Source organism: Ptychodera flava, chromosome 16, assembly GCF_041260155.1.
Source record: "Ptychodera flava strain L36383 chromosome 16, AS_Pfla_20210202, whole genome shotgun sequence".
Lineage (NCBI taxonomy): Eukaryota > Metazoa > Hemichordata > Enteropneusta > Ptychoderidae > Ptychodera > Ptychodera flava.
In genome coordinates, this window is record NC_091943.1 from 22,092,974 (window position 1) to 22,110,473 (window position 17,500).

Genomic DNA, 17,500 nt, shown 5'->3' on the forward strand with positions numbered 1-17,500 from the left:
ATATTTCTTCTCCTCTTGACAAGAAAATGATTTACGTGAAAAAAAACCGGACTGATTCATAAAGCAGCGATGTGTGGGACAGTATTTGCTGACCTTTAACTTCCTAGGGGCCTGAGATTGCGCGGCGAGCAACTTGAAATTAACCAGACGTGATGTTTTTGCGCACGTTCACAAATAAATCATGGTGAGCGAGGGTGAAAGACGACACACGGCATCAGCATTCCAAGGAGTTTCCAAAAGCCACACACTGATGTTCAAAGAAAGCAAAAAAGAGGACACTTTATTGAAATCGGTGTAATAAAGTACACGGAAAACACTAACAGATAAAACAGTACAAACTTAAAGGTAAATGCCAAAATCCACGGCCAGAGTCTGGCGGGATTTTGATCAACCATACAGAAATGACCCGATTCAATTCAGTCTTGCATTGTTTAATATTATGAGTCTTTCCTCCATTTGAAGGTGTTTTTTTCTCTTTAAATATTAAATACAGTCAGACAATAAATAATAAAATATACTTCTATGCTACCATATGCTGCCTTCTTCAATAAAAGCGATTTTGTTAGTGGAATTTTCTCGGATAAGGTGAACTTAAAGAAACAAATTCCTGCACAGATGTAGCTAGAAATATTATTATGCAGTGTTTGCGGCATGTACAAACATGAATGAATAGTTCTTTCAAGACAAAATATCAACTTGTAAAGTTTGTTTGCAAAATGACCTTCCATTACCATGGCCATGTCCTGTGAAAATATGAGCTAAACAGCTAAAAAGCTACGATCTGATAAAAAGCTGCCGATATGAATTATGTCTGTTTATATATATATATATATATATATATATATATATATATATATATATATTGTCTGGTTATATGCTATTTTTTTCACACCAATTTTGCGAATGCGTAGAAGTGGTCACGGTCAGTGAAAGAGTTATCGAGGTCCATGGAGGCTTAGATTTCTCCGGTCCTGATGGCATGTGTGTCGAAGATATGGTAAGATTGTTAGTTCGCACGCTGTAGCTATGGGTAATCTTCTGAGCGGTTCCCTAAACAGAATATGGCAGCTAATCCAGGTATTAGAACGCAATTGAACAGTATCTCTACTTCGGGTGAATGAAAGACGACTGTACAGCTACCGGTAATTGACGACACACGATGGAACTAAAAAAAGAAACAACTGGGCACTCTCATATACGAGGTGTGAGTTTCTTTTTCTTTTAAAGAGGACGGTATGTTTATGGAGGTTCAGAAAAGCAGTGCGGATTTTTTTTTTTTGAAACAGATTCAAGGCAACTATGTGTTTGTTTGATATATATCTAACTAATGCGCTACCATCGAGCTGAGCTGAGGTGATGTAATGAAGATCCATTTAACGGCAGCAGAGCGGGATGACAAGACGACTCCAGAAATATACACATACGCAAAGTACGTTGCCAGCTTAGTGCTATCGTTTCACCGTAACGCCTGAGAAAAATGACCGGTGTATTTCGTTTTTATGGCGATTCGAGTCTGCGTTGACTCCAACCAAAAATTGTCCTTCTCCGACCCCTCCAAATACCCTCGGACCTTTCAGGCGCCGACACCCATCTGTTTGAGAACCTCGGAAATGTTCGCTTCTTCATCGCTCAGCTTACCGGAGAAGTATTCATATTGATACTCGGCAAACATCTGTACGGTAAGCGCCAAGGGAGACATAACTCCTTCGGGTTCGTGGGCAAAGTAATGAGACATCCAACTGGCTGATAATTCTGTAAACTGGTTGAAGTTATCAAACGCGCTGAGGGGACAGCGCGTTTCATGACAGTATCCCTCTGATCCTGACATACATTTGCTTTTCAACTGTGTCGGCCAGTCGGCCACCGTTGTCATGCAACGCATACACTGAGCGCAATCTTCTTTTACCTCCTACGAAGAAGAAAGAAATAAGAGAAGTGGTTGTAAATATATGTTCTTAGTTTAAGTCGAAAACTATTGGCTTGAAACGTAACGGTCACATTTTAAAAACACTCACACAAAGAACACTTGTGGCGGAGATTCTAGGCTGGCATGCACAAAATTAAAATCGGAGATAGCGGGTTTGAAACCCGCGTAGTAGGCCTACTGTAGGATACTGAACTTAAAGTTAAAAGAAGAAAATAGCCAGTTTGAAATCTTGGCATGGCTATAGCTGTTGTGCCTTTAGTAAGAGCAAAGCAGACATCTTCTCATCGCCTTACCAATACCAAGTAGTTGGTACCTTATTCTACCTTTGGGCTTCAACGAATTTGAAGTTTGGAGTGCAACAGACAAATGAAAATTTACGTGCAGTTAAAGGGGGGGAGGTTCGTCTCTTTTGAGGATGTGCATATGGGACCAATACATCGTGTCTGTTGCTATGCACAACATAATCCCAACGTCTCTTGGTTTCAAATATTTTAAAATGGCGGCCTCACAGAAACTGGTGACTGCTGCAACTTCATATTAACGAGGGGACGCAACCAAAGTTTATTTGGCGACTTCTTGCGATGATTGGAAAGCTGCAAAACTGATGAACTACGAAAATGCATCAAATGCTGAATTTGCCTTACATTTGTTCGACATTAATCGCAAATTTCTGACGAGAGATAAGGTTTATCATGAGAAAAATGTCGCGCAGCCGCAGACATGACGAACCCTCCCTTTAAAGGGTCAGTCTTCAATCCCTGATTCTTGTATTAGTTCTTGTTGACATTCATTGAAATATTTTACCCATTTGGTCAATTTGCTTTCAAATAAACTTATGAACAACCTGACATTTTAAAGCTGAGCATTAGTTTAAATTCGTGTTCAGAGTCAACCTGTGCTGCGTTGGAACGCTTCGCTGTGTTACCGCAAAATCGGGGCATTTTAGTTATTAGCAGGTGAGGGAGTTGTTGTTCCACAGGTAGTAGTATAGCCACAGGGAATAGGTGAAAGGACCATGGGGTGGGGAGGTTTTTTGTGCAATGGTTTACCTTATTTGATTTTATTAATTTTGTCTGTGATATTTCAAATAAAGAGTTCAACTCCACACCGTCTGACTACTTTAAATATTACCGACAAGTCCTTATCCCCTCTCCAACTTGTGTATACACCGCTGTAATTGCTAAGAAAATATTGCCAACTTGCTAATCCGCTGTCCGTATCAGCGGATTAAGTGATTGAGTCAACACCACAGCCGTCCCACACGCATTAAAATTTCATGCATGTGGGACGGGTGTGGAGTTGAACTCTTTATTTGAAATATCACAGACAAAATTAATAAAATCAAATAAGGCAAACCGTTGCACCAAAAACCTCCTCCCCACCCTAGGGTCCTTTCATCTGTTCCCTATGGTATAGCTTATATTAACCCACTTAGTGCCCCAGCACTCAAAGCTGGTCGAAATTTGACGCGCGGTTTGGCATTTGCCCAAGATTCAATGCGTCACCTGGTAAGTCGTTTCATGTTTATCTATATGCTATATTTGGGTCATTGGCGGCACGCGTATTTATGTTGATCATTTCCTTGATAGCGATACCGACCGGCGATTCTTCAAGCCTTCGGAAATTCTGTCACAAAAAAAAACGCGCGTATAGAGCGTTCTCGGTTGATTCCAGCGACAGACATGTGAGTTCAGGAATGAATATAAGTTCAACAGACTATCATATCCAAGTTGGTATGCACACTCCGGTAGTAGCAATTGGTTTTTTTTCGAATACGAAAATAAGCGTACAGTTGGCATCGTAAGATTTTACAAAATCGACATCTTTCAACCAGTCGGTATCTCTACTTAGGCCTATCCTTCTCCGCGAATTCTGAAGGTGAGGCGGAAATTGACATATCAAGGTTTTAAAGGCAAACGGACATAAAAGCATTGCAGAACAATGTCTGCGGGTTTTATAGCTCTTTCGTAATTTCCTACGCCAGGTGGAGGATATCGAGATGTCAAGATATGTGTCCTTGGGGAGCTAGGTAACACATGGGTTATGTTCAGCTTCGAGTCCTAAAACCCAATGGTGTACTCCCTGTGAGCGACCTCGTTTCGACAAAAGGCACACCAAGGTAAATTGCTGTGTGAGACGAAAAGGGCGGTGTCCTCATAATTTGAGAGAAAAAAAGAAAAGACGGATGAGTCTGTCCACCGCAATCAAGTTTTCACACTTTTGGTATGACCGTGATTTTTTTAAAAAGTGCAATGATATTTCCTGGTTCAGAACAGGAGAATCCGGTTCAAGAAGGAACTTGCCTGTTTTATGCGTAATGTTACATGATCACGTGATCAACGCCCCCAAGCGCGGAGTTCTGGGACTATGATCCCCCACAGCGGCTGGGAATCAATCTTTAGAATCGACCACATCACTAAGGTTTATTCATAAAGTAGCAACGGTGGTAATTTGACCGTTAAAACGTCAAGGAAACCGGAAAATAATTATTTCTACGAGCAAGGAGAAACCTCCGAGAAACCTATATTTTGTATTTATTCTCGTTGAAGGTAGTATGCGCCTCGAAAGTGAAAGACTTAAACTTTTCCTCAAACTTTCCCAAATGAAACTTTCAGCCATTCTCTTGCAAAATCAGCAGTAAAAATCGGGGCTACCGAGTAAAGTTTGGAACTAGCGAAACAAATTACCCAACATTTTGCGATATTTGAAATTCAAAATGGCCGCCTTTCCTATGTTAACTCCATGAAAGAAAAATTAAATTTTCGATTGTCGAAAAACTAAGCCGGAGAAAATTTTTCTTTCTCCAAGAGCTTTAAAATGAACCCCAACAAGTGGTAGATCAGAAAAGAATTGCAGAAATTTGAAAGTCCGACTATCTGTCCCCGAAGCGCGTTCTACCTTAAAAACACTTAGGAGGCACAGTGAACTTAAAGTAATACATCAAGACACCGTTGAAGATTACAATGATGTTTCATCTCGAACAAAAATATGTGGTTTCTGTTTTAAATCAGAAGCTCCAGTACGACATAGAGTCCATCCATAACCGCCCTGGAAGATAAGAGCATCGCTGTAACAGTGCTATGCAGTTGGAGGGTTACAACTCCCGGTTTATACCGCTTTTTATCAGCCGCTAGCGATAACGGATTCGGCAAGGTTCAACCGGATTTTGTATCACCCCGACCCGACCGATAAATAGAATGCAGCGGAAGTAAATATTTACAAAATGTGGAAATCACGCGAGTTTCGGGACTTTTGCCGATTTTTCAAAGTCGCATGATTTTGTTCAGACTTTGAGCTACCTCTATCTCCCAAGAAGACTAAACCTATTTCAGCACATGTTGAGGCCTTTAGTGGTCGCGGGGGAAAGTTTTACCGTCATCTTATGGCACAGATATGTTTCAACAATGGGTAAATATTTGGACATTCATCGCAGGGTCACTGCGGTCAAACCGTTGCCTAGCCCACGAACAAGAGGCACTTGCAACTGTACACTCTACTTGCTGCCTTCATGCAACTGGTAACCGTAGACGATGAATATTATCACGTACAGAGAAAGCCTCTTGAAACGTGCCGTGTAGTCCTACATAAAGCGATGGAGATTTTGCAATCGAACGTGTCATATGGCAGAGAGACTCTGACATAGTATATATTGAGAATAGGGTGATAAAATTGGAATTGAAACTAAACACAAATATGCACCAATGCCATAAGATTACCTGCATACACACAAATATCCTGTTTGTTGAGTTATGATTTATGTTAATATACACGTCCGGAGACATACTCACATATACATAGACAAATAGACGGCCATACATACACACATACACACATACATACATACATACATACATACATACATACATACATACATACATACATACATACATACATACATACATACATACATACATACATACATACATACATACATATCTCTGATCTGTCAGGAGACTACATGGTGTAATCACATGCTAGGCCCAAATATGTCAAGTGTTTAATATAAATGTCGTTTCCAGGGGCGATCGTAAAATATCTTCCTCACAAGAAGGCGCGTAAGTTGCCGATACGAATCGATTTGCCGATAATGTTCGAAGTTATATGTGTAATATAGATATATCCGAATTTCCAACCGTCTGGTCACGTGTTCTCGTTCTTATGCGATCTCCTTCAGAACTCAAGGATAAAAAGCGATGAAAAGCCGGGTTTCACTACCGTTGGCACCTCAGAGCTATGCTAGCTAATCGAAAGAGCAACTGTTGAAACTAGGTCAACGAACTATGCAGCTTTTATCTTGAGTTATTACTGCGGATCGATTTGACGATCAGTCCCGTGACCTCGAAATGCATACGTCATGTGACCATTTAAAGCGATAAACCAAGACTGATAAACCCGAATTACTCTGTACTTGTACTGTTATTGTCATGTGACCAAAGAAGTCATGGGATAGCTATAAAATATAAACTCCATCTTCAGGTCCGACATTGTCATAGTGAAATAAACGCGACATCGATTTGCAGATCGTGAACTTTTACGAAGCCATCTGCCTTTTGTACTGTTATCAGGGCAGGGCCACTGCACGAGTTTCTAAAGTGACGTCAACAAAAACCATCTGCTTCTGTAAACATTTAAAAATATGAAAGCCATTTTCTGTAGCTATAAGAAGGGGTATTTCGATATGGTATTTTGTTATCATTTTAGGTGATGTTTTCCCAACGTTTTGTACCCCTGATAAGGGACGGCGAGTTTTTATGCAGACAGGCTGCAACAACGGACGTACCGTGAACTGCATGATGTCGCCTACGTGTGTCACCGAAAAAAAGTGATTCTCCTCAAAAGGCCGGGTACATGACTCAGGCATAAAAATAGAAGCCGCCTGTTGCTGCGCCAAGCGGAAATCTCCACGATACGCTCAGTGTATTCTTCAACTGCCATCGCAGGTGCATGGGGCATCGCTGAAGCTTGAAAATGATGCTTTCCTGTCTTTTTTTAAAAATAACCGCTCAAAAACGTTACCGGGTTCACCTCGGAGGTATGACTGAAAGGGATGGCCAACATGCAAAAAGTTTATACAGACCTACGACAGGATACGTGAAGGTGTCTCCGTCCACCATACGAATAAAAAAGGCGAATTTCACAGGCACATACAAGCTACCGAATACATAAACCGTGTTTTCTAGAAGTATGGGGAACCCATTTGATCTTATAGGAGGCTTAGAGACTGATTTTGTGGCGGTTTTTTTTCCCAGTCAGCGTCTCCTTCACCTCCAATCTCACACTCTGAAAAAACCGGCAATTCCTAGAGATGGCCATTTTTCGTACTTCCTGTTATTCAGTTTGTTAGTGTGTTTTTTTTTCAAAAGACGCAACTATGGTTCTGTTTCATGAAAGGTGCCGGATATAAAGAAATCGGGCCACCTTTTACCTTGGTTTCACAGTCATTGTGGAGCAGCTAGGTCCCCGACACTTGATCTAACCTGTAACTTGAGAATGCCTCTATAAATAGAAGGCTTTGTCACGATGATAAATAAAAATGATGGATAAAAATGCGCTATGATCTAATGCAATACCTACCCTGGAGTACGTCAACTGTCTTTTGGCCGCTGTTTTGTATTTGGGTTCTATTGCCATCGCGTTGGTCAATACGACTAGGCACGCCCAGTAAAAGGCAATAAAGCTGACTGTTCGGTTGTACATGGTGATTCTGTTAGACGGCGAGAGAGAAAGAAAAGAAACGAGCTCTGAACAAAGTGTGAAATAGCAAAGTCGTCGCCTTCACGAAGTACCAATGTCAAACGAGAAAATGAGAGAAAAAAAACACACTGCCGTGCTTTGTTGGGGTAATAACATTGATTGTAACCGGTAACTTGAAGTGGTGCGTAAACCCCTTGGATTTGATTTATTGGCACAGTCCAGATAACGATGTCATGTTAATCGGAGGGTTAACAGGGGTTAAACATACACAGTTCCTCCAAGTTTGTAACCTATGAAGATATGCGCTGATATCTGAGTCAGGCCCATCTATAAACGATCGTGCCGGACCTGCCTAATCGCGCAAGTCATGTCCGGTACAATCATTATACATAATTCTCTCTGAAACATTTGTTCAACTCAATGGATAAGTTTAGTCCGAAGGTTAAAGACGAGTAACATTTTCGACCGATAGCAGGCGAACGTTCTAATTTTCCCAAAGAGATTTTGCTGTTGCATCAGCCACGGAGCGAGCCGGGCCTGGCAATGAAGAAAGAGACTTAGCTCTCGATACTAAGTGGGGATGGACGGTTCTAAACTTAATGTCGATGTGATGATAAAAACGCTGCTCTAACTCACATATCCCTCCCCTTGTAACGGCACGGAGTTGTTACTGTCGTACGAAAAGAGAGATAACGGACAAAAACACGGGCACGTGTGGCACGGCGACCTAAAAACACAAAATGTTCAAATACAAACTTTAGAACGGCGATGTGGAGATATATAGCGTTACTTACCGTGCTTGAAGTCCAACGTCAAGCGCAACTCTCAATTCTCGTAATCGCTGTGTATGCTCTTATATATTCGCTGCAGTGATGACAGTTCTTCCTCGCTGTAGGCTGTTAGGGAAGAAAATGTTAAAACTATAAATCTGTGCGGCATTATATATTGCCCAACCCGCCCACTTCAACCCCACGTGAGACTCTGAAGTCTTCACAATGAAGTGACGCATGCGCATGTAGAGGTCGCGCTCTTTTCCCAGACTGGATCTATAGCTCTTAAGTGATCTATGGAAGTTATTACACCTGGATGTAAAATGTACCGTGATTGTAGGAGAAATATTTTAACTCAAAAGGAAAAAAACCTCTAACACTGAACTGAAAAATTACTGTCTTAGGTTACTTTTTTGAACATTTAGGCATACACCATGGTGAGTTGCTTTGCTGCAGATGGGCGACGTACCCAACACGGTTATACGGCGGGCCATCGATCGGCAAAGAATCGTACCATACTATCGAACATGCGACAACGTTAGCTTAACCAAGACATGTTTGGGGCTCTCGGGCAGTCTTTGTAGTTCATTTCATACCGGCTAGACAACGTACTCAGCGATCTAATAAGATTACATTATACGTTACACCTATATGGTAGTTGGTGACCAACGGTCCTGCCGACAGAACAGCGTATTCGTGGCAATCAGAACAGTGGATTGTGACACTGATATTTTTATCACTGCCGGTGGACACAGATATACATGTAACATATTCTTACCATGTGTATTATTTGTGTTCGTAGGTTTTTTAATCAATTTCGTTGGTTCATATTTATTTTGTTTTGGGGGGGATTTTTTGCATATCCTCGTATTGTCTCAAAACTGCACTACCCCCCTCCCTGCAATATCGCGACCATTAACTGCACGGGTTTAAAGTCAAAAGCAGGAAAATCGTCACTTTTCTCGCGCCTTGCAGCTATCAAGACAACGTGCAGTCAGCAAATTGTCGGCGGTACCAAACCGACAATTACTCTTGGTGACGTTGTGGTGTGAATGGGCTGTTCGGTTGTCACGAAACGCTAAACGCAGATCTATACCATCGTGTGTGTTGCCATGGTTACTGGAAATGACGCTGGAAGGAAACGCCGAACAATAGACGTGAACAGAAAAACCAATCTTTTCAATGAGAAGCCAGGGACCCTACGGTGACTCTCAACAATCTCTCCATTAACGAGCTGACTATAGCAACGGTTCCAAGAACACGGTTTGAAGTTGAAGGCACCTCTCTGCGTATACCTGAATTTTTCACCATCTAACAAGTTGCACCGCATAACCAAAAATGGAACCTTGTCAATTATTGTTATAAAATCAGTTTTCTGCTCAGGTGTCGAAGAAAATATTATACATCATAAGACATTTCCCTTCAAAGCTAATGTTTCGTGTGGGTGTAATTGAGCGATTCAACTTGAATGCTGCCTTCCTAAAGTCAGCGATACCTGCGGATTGTAATTTTAAATGAAGGCAAAGTTTTCTAGAAAGTGTCATTTTCCTGGCGGTAAGATATAACACATTATCGTATTAGTATTTCGGAAGACTGATTTTACTCAAAGGTGAAACCGAAGATAGAATGCACCTCGGGGGCAGATAATAGGACTCGAATTGTGACATTTTTTTCTGATCTAACATTTCGAAGCGCTTGGAGTAAATAAATTTCACCGGTTTTATGTTTGTGAAGGTCGAGAATTTAATTTTCCCCGAAGAGTTAACACTGGGGATGACAGCCATTTTTAATTTCAACTATCGGTAAATTTCGGGTTATTTGTTTTTCTGGATTCAAAAATTTGCACGGCAACACCATGAAGGGAAATGTCTTAATTCTGAAAGAGAATGGTTCAGAGTTTCCTTAGAGAAAGTTCGAGCGAAAGTTTAAGTCTTTCACTTCCAAGTGCGTACTACCTACAGAGCGCTTTGAGTCTTGCCCTACCTTGAAGAGGAAACGAGACGTGTACTCACAGCGTCGATAGGCTTCACAATACTGGAACAATGCAGAGAACCTGCGTATGAACTGATGACTAAACGAATGTACACCTTTTTTGGGCAGGGAACCATATACGGAAGAGTTTCCATACGGAATGGTTTTCATTTAATCAAGTTAAGTGTTCAGACAGTCCTCGGAAGTAATTGCCATCAGCAAGCCGAATGCATAGTGCATTTCTGAAGACATACATCATTCAGGTAAAGAGGATATTAAACGATTCAACAGAAGATTTAGTTTATAAATGTACTGAGATTGAATTCATGGCGATTCGATGATGAATTCGAATCGGACGAGCTTTTTAACGTTTACAGTCAATTACATTGAATGCCCCTGATAGATGAGTTCGTCATCATCGTAGCTCAAGGTCGTCGCACAGGTGCAAGTATTCGCTGTGCGCCGCGTCTGCTACAGGTGTGTGCGTCATAACGCGCGACTGGTGGAGTGCAAACTATAGGAGAGAGAGAGAGAGAGAGAGAGAGAGAGAGAGAGAGAGAGAGAGAGAGAGAGAGAGAGAGAGGTTTTTGTATAAGACACGGTGCAGTGCCCTTTTGGATCTACTCTTTCAAGATAGCCACTTGTTCAGCGTACTGCTCTACAAGACACGAAACACGTGGCATCATCTAATCGACGCGTTTATCTACCCGAAGGCATGCAACTTATAGAAAATAATCTACATAGAAGGACGAGTTTACACTCTCCTTTGTAGGAGCTTCTTTTGCTTTTTCGATCAAACGTCATCAAATCAAAGAAAGCATTTCTGCTCTGCTCCGCTGTAAAAGAATTCCTCAACACATACCGATTTTTGACGATAGGAAGAGAAATTTGACGACTCTGTCTTATATATATATATATATATATATATATATATATATATATATATATATATATATATATATATATATATATATATATATATATATATATATATATATATATATATATATATATATATATATATATATATATATATATATATGTGCAAAATTAGAACAGGATATAAAATGTTTGAAATTGGGTAAAACTGTATGTTGTCAAGACTACATGTAATTGCCTGAATAACATTTTGCAGTATTGTTAACTTCTGTTCAAGTCCTGAACTCCAATTTTGTTTGGCAGGTCGCGTAGACTTGCGTTTATTATGACTGGCAGGCGTAGTATGTATCTTGTATGTAGAGCGGTCTCAAATATCACTTATCCGAGAGTGGAAAGATGGTCAATATTTAATCTTCCCGTATGACTTTCGATATTTCGAATGTTACATCTTGCATCAACTGTGTATATACTCCGTCGAACGTGCAGCGCGCCTGTCAGTTTATGAGTGACGGGAAACGGATCCGTCATGCTGTGGCTCCACTGGAATTGACTGACACCGACGGGTGAAAAAAATTGACAAGCGGGACTAGGGTTGAAAAGAACCATACGTTTTTGTTGTTCCATATTTATCTCTGTAGCATCGCAGCCTTGGTGCTAAGCATATGCCCTATCCATCGATTGCTTATCGGTATATTAGTCAGCTAAATGAAAAATGTGCGAGCACGTCAAGTCAGGCAGTTGATTTCGCATAACTCAATGACTTAATGTGGATTTCGGTGTCTAATTTTTAACTTGATGCAACGTGTGGGACATAGCACTGTAGAGTATGGAGAAAAAGAGCTCACCAGATGTTGCTCAAAGACAATGCCTTCCTTCCCAACACTTCACTATGCTGAACAAGTGTGTCGATTCTGCGGATGACAATCTCTCTCTCTCTCTCTCTCTCTCTCTCTCTCTCTCTCTCTCTCTCTCTCTCTCTCGCTCGTCTCTTACCGTCTCTCCAAGCTCGAAGAGTGACAAATCAGAGACCTGACAGTTTAAATCACAAAATATGCAGTCAGAGAACTCCTACAGTTATGCTACCGATATGCCACAGGGAATCAAACTGCGACAAAATTCACAGTTCGCATTCTTCTTCCACGTGACCCGCTGTCGCTGTGTTCAGGCACTGATTGACACCGTTTCTTTTCTCTGCGAACATAATTGGAAGCAGCTCCCAAGGGAATATGTGTGCAAAGGTTAAGGTTGCCGCGACATGATAGCCTTTTTGCACCATTTGTCGCTACGTGTGACGATGAGCACAGCGGCTGCGTTTGCGTGTAAAATACTGCGTGGGATTACGCGTTGACGCGTTGGCGCGATGAAAGGGTGGAACGCGTGTAGCGCATACAACAAGTACCTAAGACATAGCCGTACAAAAAAACTTCTTTTGTACAAAATAAGGACACAAAATGCCCACTCACAAAAAAAACACAAGGGGCTGTGTCATGGTGTTTTGCTAAGACCTTTGAACTCTTAGCATGAGACTTCGATGGCTCAAGAACTACAATTTATAACATTTCACACCGTTATTACTCACAAGACTGAGATATTTAATTGCAGACCCTATAGTCTGATTCAGTTAGAAACAAACTCCTGTTATACAGCGAAAATAAAGTTCGGGCGATTTTCACGATCACATGGTATAGATATTCTGATTCATGTTCCGGATGCACGGTAGAGAGAGGTTTAGCAAAGGTCATGTGACAGCGCTTTTCTGTCGAAACTCCAACACTGGCACGTGTAGAGAGAGGTAGAATCTCACGTAAGCCATGACTCCGTTTCTCAATAAACTCTCAGAGTGACCTATTTTGCCCACAGGCGACCACACCTTTACACAAGAATGGCGGATACACTACGACACAATACTCAATTCGAAGAGAGTTTCTACGTGGGAATTTCAACATCCCAATGATCGTTCCATTTCAAGATCGCGTTTAACTTCTGTCGTGTTTTGTTCTGTAAACCAATATCGGTTTGTTTAAGTTAATGAATCACACTATGTTATCAAAAACCACAGAATGTAATGGATCGCCTGAATTCGATAGTTTGGCGCGGATTCCCGGCATTCAAGAGTCAGCAAAATCGCCGAAGAAAAAACGCCAATGCCCAGCACCGCTTAATTAATATATGGCCGCAATGAATGTTCCTCGGTAAACGGTTTACCGATATTACGTCGATCGGGAGCCTGTACACGCATTCTGAGTGTCCTGTTTTCATTGCGGCCGTCAGTTTTAATAAACTTACAGCGTGTCTCGGGACGGGCATAATCACTCATTTCGCCTCAGTGACTGTTCCCTCGCTGACAATGATTAGAGAGATGACGCAGGACAAGTAAGTGGCATTAGCAAAAAGCGTGAAACATGTGTCGCTTTGGTGTTGCAAACGAAAACACCAAAGTTTTTTTTTCCGTCACTGCATAAAACGATAGGATGACGTCACACAGTAGTTCTCACGCACCCACTATCCGCAGCCTGATTTTTTGCACTCTTCGAAATTCAAATATCCTAGCAACCAATTTGTTTCACTTTGGAACTTTGTGAAAAATGTGCAGGGTCACATGATTGTAAGTTTTTCACGATCTCTGGTTGGGAAAATTCTGAACCCGGAAAAGGCCGACAGATATATAAGCAACTTTTTATTACTTGAACCGATTTGATTCGGTCGCGATGCGAGTGGAAAAGAAGCCTAGGGCGTCCAAGTGAAAAAAAAATTGTTCTTCGTGATCATATAAATTAACTTCTTTATCGAGTACAGCGCTAGGACAGGGGGGATTTCCTCTGAACAGTCGACATTCTACTGTACCTATGACGACTTTTTTCACCACTGTTTTCAAAGTCGGTTTAAAAAGAACCCTGGCTTCCAGTTTCAGTGCGCACACTGGGAATAGGTTTGCAGATCAGGTACCGCCATGCACTGGTGCGTCTTAGTTTGCCGGACTGCATCCGTGTCCCTTTTATCGAATCACTCCCGAGCACACTTCCGGAGAAATCGCAAGGGCTACTGCGTACCATAAAAGAAATTCGCGTGCGATGACGTCATCACATTAATGTAATTCTATCTGCAGAATGTGAATACCTGAGATGACGTCACAGAACGACTCCTTGGCACTCTGCCAACCTTTTCTATAGCAACTTGTTTGAATCTAGCGATAAATGGCTTCTTCAATTACCGATGGTCGGTAAACTGGATCTAAGTGTTTCCAATCGTGGATTTTCAAAATGGAACGATATGCAGCCGTTTGCCCGTGGCTATAGCCTGGCTGTGTTCCAGAACACAAACGTTTTATCATCGATGAATGATAGCCGTTACAAGGTTTTGAGTTTTCGCTTTTGAGAACGTCATGCTTTGCGTTGCGCTCTATCGAACCGTGCAAAAGCTGTCTATCACACGCTACGTCAGCTAAACCTCAGCTGGTTTTTGTACGAAATCGAAAGTCAGCCTCACAGTATACGTTCTGTTTGACAGTATACAAACGTGGTCGCTTTGATGTAACAATGATCTGCGTTGTCACTCATCAAAATTAAGGTAAACGCGACACAGGTACGCGGGTGGAAATACTTCGGAATGCGTGCACTGAACTACCTTTGATTTGTATCCCACACAGTAGGCTAAAACATGCAAAAAATGTACGTGGTAGATTGGGTGTTTTAAAAAACCTATGAGAAAGAGAGGTCGGTGACCCCAACAGCGTTTCACTTCATTTGCCCCAGGTGCGTGACTGGAGTTTTGTCCATGGCGACGGCAGAATTCCACTTTTTAAATAGAAGCGGTGACTCGAATTCTTGTTTCCATTTATCAGAGCATGTATCTTTTATAGATATTGATCTGAAGAATGCATGATATGCGGGCAGAATGCTGCCGGCTACAATGCGAGTCGCACTTCCGTCTAGATGCCTAACGTAGACAAGCAACGGACCGCTTGGCGCGAGGTCTGACACACCTGGAACGGGTCAATTGCACCGTGTGTAAGCAAAAATTACGGTGGGGACTCGCTGTGTTTGGAAGTCAACTAATTTGCATCATCCTAGAGATGCAAGAGTTAGCTTTCTGTCACCGCTTGGCCATTTTCAAAACTTCCTGTCTACTACTTAGGTAAAAGCAAACAGTCCGAAGAATTCCAAATATTATTTTCCGTTACGGCTTTAAGTTGTTTTTATGCGCTCCGCTCCACAGCGGTCTAATTCTAAAAACTCACTGGTTTGACTTTTACTGGGGTTTAACACAAGGTCTTTGAGTGACAATAGCTTTTTTTTTTCTGCGGTGAAATACACTCTCCTCGCTTTGAACGCTTGGACAATGATGCATCCGTCTTTAATTGAAGCAGTAAAAGGGTGATTATCAATATAACAGTTCGCACTGACTTTCGCCGAAAGCGCTACCGGGCTAATCTTGCGAACGGCAGCTGATAGCCCGTCTCCATTACAGCGCTGAGTCATTCCGCGGACCCGGAGGAAACGCTCGTTCACATTTACAACCACCAAGCCAGTCAGCTTTACATTGCTTTATAGATTAAATAAAACACAGTCTGAGAACACTTCAAGTTCAATTTACAATGCGGATACCACTATGACTCTCACGCCGTCGAGTGTCGCGACTGGCTACTGGGTTTAAGCCACATGACTATATAAATGTACCTGCTATTTCTATTTCAAAGGCACCGTAGACACGGATAACAGAGGCAATTGCATGAATATCGGATATAGCTACAACGATTCGACGTTTGGCAACAGTTTTGTGCCGCAGAAAGAACGCCTTTTTGGCTTTTTAGCTTTGAAACTGCAAAAAGGCAAGTCTAAAAGGGATTCGGATTGTAATGAAAGGATACCTGCTTGCGGACAGAAGAATTTCGATGTGATTTTACAGACCTGAATAACAGAAATCAGTCTTCCGTGTTAAATTAAACCCGTTTTCAGTGTTCTTGATTGTGGGAAATATTTTTCCGGCGGCATAGAGGCGTCCAACTTAACCCCTCCTTGGCAATCATACGGGTGACAGAGAGTCACTTTTATCGATTCACGGGCGTCCACCGTCTCTTTTTTTCTAGGGTCTACAATTCAAAACACTCTACAGCTATGCCTTCAGCAATAGCGTCTATAAGGGGATAGCAACCTGTGTACGGACACTGAACGCATTCCCGGCGGCAAAAACGACTATTATAGCAATTGACAGCTGTGGAGTTACTTGGTTGGTAGGATTTGTGGAGATGAGAGAGAGATGATGACGACTTAAATCTGATACACCTCGCCTTGTTTCGCAGCAGACAATAGCGGGCAAAAAGTAAACAACCCCATGGCGCCATTTATAAAGTCACAGTATACTGAAACGTAATAGTTTTGACCTTGTTCTGAAGTTGTTGGCAGAGATCACTCACCTGTCCCTGAGCACTCGAAAGCTTACGGTCGGACATGTATTTCTACCTGCACACGCAACATCGAGGAACGTTCGTCAAAAAAATATACACAAGTTCTGTTTTCCAGAAACTTGGACAGAAATTGCAGTGCTTTCACCTCAAAAAATGCTTTGGAGAGTAGAACCTTACCTGCTAGAAATACTCGGTCACGTTGTCACACACGTACTCAATGATTCTGCGCCGTTGTTTAAGTGTCCGCCACTACAGACCGTTTCAAACTTCCGTATACAAGTGTGTTTCCCGTGTTTTAAGTTGCCGTACTTATATATACAAGGGCGAGTGCATTCAGTGGAAAAAAGGCCGACACCGCCCACAGAGAGCCTAAATCTTTTGGCAGCAAGCCAACAGCGAGTCACCTACATCATTCACTGCATCAGTAATTCGATTTTCCTGTGTGCTCTAGAAATGACGTAGGTACAATTCGGAAATCCAGAATGAAAATTTAATAACAATTGCACGTTTACGCGTTGAGAAGGGGCCGTGAGCCTGTCTAAGAGGAGACGAGGCGAAGCTCTGACATCTATGATTGACGGTTCGAAATTCTACTGCGACATATCTAGAGATAGAAATTGAATTTACGATCATTTCAAAAGTCACGAGTCCACATTGACAACAGATTTACTGTGTAGGTCGCGAGCATGCTCAAAGACATTAATTAGCCAGCGGCGGTTAATGAGTCGGTAATTACAGTCGCTTCCATCGGATTATTTCTCGACAGTCACGACAGCTCGTTGTGGCGGTAATTTTTGCTGTACATCACTGACGAGAAGGTGATTAAAGAAAACCTGAAGGGTTTCGGCCCGTAAA

General features: G+C 41.8%; 1 long non-coding RNA gene across 1 annotated transcript; it reads right to left on the reverse strand.

The window, feature by feature from the left end:
* Positions 1 to 253: 253 nt before the first annotated feature.
* LOC139114313 (uncharacterized) lies at positions 254 to 16,979 on the reverse strand. The gene is made up of 4 exons (XR_011547843.1): positions 16,823 to 16,979; positions 8,416 to 8,517; positions 7,502 to 7,631; positions 254 to 1,909 (listed from the first exon to the last, which is right to left on the reverse strand). It is a non-coding gene; the product is annotated as an uncharacterized lncRNA (long non-coding RNA).
* Between the last annotated feature and the right edge of the window lie 521 nt (positions 16,980 to 17,500).